The sequence below is a fragment of the Dipodomys spectabilis genome, unplaced genomic scaffold (genome assembly GCF_019054845.1).
Source record: "Dipodomys spectabilis isolate Male_0828 unplaced genomic scaffold, ASM1905484v1 ptg000201l, whole genome shotgun sequence".
Taxonomy (NCBI): domain Eukaryota; kingdom Metazoa; phylum Chordata; class Mammalia; order Rodentia; family Heteromyidae; genus Dipodomys; species Dipodomys spectabilis.
This window is the reverse complement of record NW_024870878.1, coordinates 1164366-1168805: the sequence shown is the minus strand read 5'-3', so window position 1 is coordinate 1168805 and position 4440 is coordinate 1164366. Positions and strand designations below refer to the sequence as shown.

Here is a 4440-nt window from a genome sequence, read left to right as displayed (position 1 = left end):
TTAATGAGTCTGCAATATCCCTCTGGGTGTTGTTTTGATCAAAGGAGTTAAATAGGACCAGAAGGATGGGGATATCAGTCCTGACTTGTTTCCTCTGACAGTTTTGTTTTCTGGTTTAATAGGAATGAGAGGTGTATAACAGGGCTGGGATTATCAGTAAAGGGCCCATTACTCTGATATTGTATTTTGGATAGTTTAAAATTCAATGCTTTGGTCAGGCAGGTTCTGAGAATTTTTCAAGGCTTGAGAGCAAAAAACAAATATTTTTACAACAGATATGATTATATCAAATATTTTTCTCTTCCCTGTCGTATCATTTCTGCCTTACTATTCAGAGAGAGGCTGTGTGCTTCTCAAGTAGCATTTGCTTTGCCATTTTGAATTTCTCTACTACAGATGAGTTTGGGGTTGTTCTCTATACTTTTGTTGTATGGGCATTTGATCAGCAAGAAACAGAGAAGCCACATTTTATGAAATCCAATTAGGAGAGAGCTGGTGACTGCAGGTAGACTCCTGTCTCAAAGACCTGCAGCCCAGAATGTCTCTCACATAAAGCTTTTAAAGGCAAAAACCAAGTAACCAGTGTGAGAAATTAAATCTAACAAAAGTGTTATATGTAGGCAGAGCAAACTAGATGAAGATACTTAATCCTAACAAAAGTGTTATACATAAACAATAAGGGGCAATCAGGACTCAGTTATCTAGTGGAAGCAAGACTTTCCTGGAGCTTAATGACACATGACACACCTGCAATCCAAAGAATGTCCTCCATCACCTCTAGAGTTCTCAGAATGTCCCCATCTTCTATTAAGATGCCAAAATGGTGTTACTTAGATCCAGTTTCCATATTTTACTTCCATTTACTTTTGTGAGTAAATGAAAGAAAACAGGATAGGAGATGGAGACCTATTTTTCTTAGAGCTATTTAATAAAGAGAAATTTTCCTACTTGTTTTGAGTTGAGAATTTAATAACACACTGAAGGCAGTGGGGGAGAGCAGTGTCCACCCTTTCATCTCTTCTGCCAACAGCCTGTAAGGTTTGCACTGTCTCAGAACATATGGCCATATGAGATATCCATGTGTCTGGGAACTGGAAAACCCATTGTCAGGGGTTCTTGATACCCTAGAGGATAAGCAGGAATGCAGACATGTATGGTACTGGCAGGTCAGGGGGAACTATCCAGAAACCAAGTACAAGTGCAGGTAGGCCAATGAAATCCATGGCAAGAAGGGGTGAGGTGTCACGTTGAATACTAATGCACAGTGAATACTACCAAACTTTGGTGAAAGAAAATGAATGTCATGGGACAGAAAATTGATCAGGAAAACCACAAAAAGGCTTGAGTACTAAAGGTTCTGCCAACTTGAACTCATAGCATTCTACTGCTTTGTCCAGCATAACCTACCTGGTACAAAAGAAAGCTAACTTCTTCATTTTCAAAGCCACACTAGATGTATAGAGGGAAAAGTGCTTGTTGATGTTTTACTAACTAAATTCTATGCTCTAGTTCTTCTCTACTTGCCTCTTTTATTCTCAGTTTGCACTGGGCTGGATTCTGGTTCCAGGCTGCTATGTATTTGACTACACTATCCTTATTTTTATGCTGCTATATCTGACCCAACTGATCAATGAACCTATCTCTACTTGGAGCCCAATAGACTAGGAAAAATAAGGTATGGTCCGCTAACAGAAAATACAGGAGATACTCCTTCATGTCGTTACTTTAAGATTAAGGGAACAAAAGTCATTTTGGGGGAAATGAAGCAGGATAAATTATGGAAATGGAGGCCTGGTGTAGGCAACTCAGAAATATGGTATCTTAAAAACCTAGAAATGCTATCTTTGCTTCATAAAGAGGCAACTGAATGCATTCTTTCCTAAGGGATCCATTTCTCACCCAAGAATTTACAACTGCCTGACAGGATGCCCCAAAATTCAGATAGCAGAGTGTCTCCTTGTTTCAAGGATAAGGATCTGTTTTATGGCAAGATGCATTCTTACCTGGGAACTTGGAGAATAATACTCGGTGTAGTTAAAGTAAAGACAAAGCACCTAGCTTTGCATAACTTAAAGTCAGACCCCCTGCCTTTACTTTATAAATATCCAAAAGCCCAAGGAGCTGGGTGTCTCTCTGAGTGTCTCCTTGTGTATGTCTCTATGTCCCTATAAGAGCACCCACATTCTGCTAGAGTGTGCCCCTGCACTTCTGTTTGTCTGCTTTTTGCCTGTCTGTTTCCTTGCTTGTTTACTTAATAAAGTGCTGCCAAGTTTTCTTACCATTGTGACTTGTCCAGAAATTCTTATTCTGTTATCGAAGTCAAGAACCCTAAGTGAAGAGTTCCTATATAAAAGGTTCAGTAAACCTCACCTCTGTCTGGTGACATACTCACCATTCTCTGAAGTTATCCCTAGCAGGTGGAAAGACTTTTTGCCCCACACTTCTCCACTTTCTGAAGTGGAGATTTTTATCTAATTGGTCATAGGATGATTGATAGGGTCCTATTTAACAGAATAGGTAGAGACCTAAGGCTTTTATGAAAGAAATACACTTTTCACACACCACACATGCATGAACACACACATAATTTTAAAAGTTTGCATTTAACTCTAACCCAGCCATTCACAAAGGTTTTTGAGCAGGACTGGAGTCCCATCCCAGCATGGCTGCAGCCACTGATCACAGAAGACCTGATGGTTGAGCTGAAATGCTTGCAGGAGGAACTGGTGGAGAGCTTCCAGATCACCCTGTTGGATGAGTCTGGTCTCTACAACGGGAAAGTAGCCATCTTTGGACCCCCAACTCCCTGTACAGAGGTGGCTACTTTAAGGCAGATATTAACTTTCCTATTGACTACCCATACTTACCTTCAGATTTTTGACCAAAATATGCCACCTCCCAACATTTATGAGAATGGTAATTATACATTTCAATTCTTCATCCACCTGTAGATGCCCCATACTGTGGAGAACTCCCCTTGGAAAGGTGGAGTCCTCTTCAGAATATGAGAACTATCAGTGTAATCTTAATGTTTAATGAGCCCAAGACCTTCTCCCCAGCCAATGGGGATACTCCTGTTATATTCAGGAAATGGGGGGACAGCAAAGAAAAAGACGAAGAATGTGCTGAAATCATTAGGAAACAGGTTTCAGCCACCAAGGCTGAAGAAGATGAAGTGAAGGTCCCTACAACTCTGGTAGAATACTGAATCAAACCTAAAGTGTCTTCCAATGCCAATTACATTTTTCTCAGTTCAGATTTGCTTGAAGATGAATTGTATGATGGTCACTGGATGCAGATAAAGATTTGTGACATTTCCCTTTAAAAATAGGGACTCTTCATTTTGGGTCCTTGATTTTGATCCTAGAAGAATTTCTGGAGCTTTATCCAGTTGGAAAATGAGCAAGCAAGCAGGCAAGTAGGCATGCAGATAAACAAGCAGAAAGGCAGAGACACACTCTGAGTGTGGTGCTCTTTGGTGGCAGGGGTATTTATATGGTGAAGGCACTGAGTCTGACTTAAGATAGATGTTTATCTTTGCTCTCAATCTCTCTTGTTATTGTTACCTTTCTAAGTCTGTGGCTGTTGTTTACCATTCTCATTGTTTATGTTTTGAGTTTTCCGTTTAGTTACTTTTGTGGAGCATTTCTCTCAGGAAGGGGTACATCCTGCCAAACAAATGCTAATTCTTCAGGTGAGATATGAATCTCTCAGAAAGGAATGCATCTTTTTGTCTGTCTTGAAGCAAAGATAGCATTTCTGTTTCTAAATGTCATTTTCTGAGTTGCCTTCACCAGGCCTCATTTTCCCTAATTTATTCTGTCTCATGATGATGACATTGATGATGAAGATGAGGAGGAGGAAGATGCTGGCTGTTACTATGATGATGATTCTGGGAATGAGTCCTGATGGGCTCTTCAAATCACCTTGTACTGCCCTGCCTTCTCAGGCCAAAGGGAAGGGAGCCAAGTGGGGACCTAGCAGTGACTCCTCAGCAAAAATTCATTCACAGGGGGTAGGGAAAACAAATAGCTCCTGCTGACTCCCCTGTGGATCTCAGTTTGCTCATTTTTATTGACCTTTAATGGAAAGTAGCCCTCTACAGAATGTCTGAATTGTTGCATTCATTATCCTTCCATCACTGTATTGATTCCCACCCCCCTCAGCCGCTCTAAAAACAGTCACCAACATCACTTCAACTCTACAGAATGTTCACAGCAGAACACATTTGGTCTGTAGTTAGATTCCTGAAGAATTAGTCAAAGACATTTAATGTGTTTAAAGCTGGGAATCCATTGGGAGTTCATAAGTGCTGCATGTACTGGGTAGCAAAAAAAACAAAAACAAAAACAAAAGAAAATGCAAAACAAACTGAAAAATATCTTTCTTGCCAAGGTTCAGCTGCTCATTTACATCAGCGTGCATGCATATTTGTTCAGA

At 40.3% G+C, this 4440-nt stretch overlaps 1 pseudogene; it reads left to right on the top strand.

Moving 5' to 3' along the window:
* Positions 1 to 2693: 2693 nt before the first annotated feature.
* Positions 2694 to 3909, top strand: LOC122122032 (annotated as a pseudogene).
* The last annotated feature ends 531 nt before the right edge of the window (positions 3910 to 4440 follow it).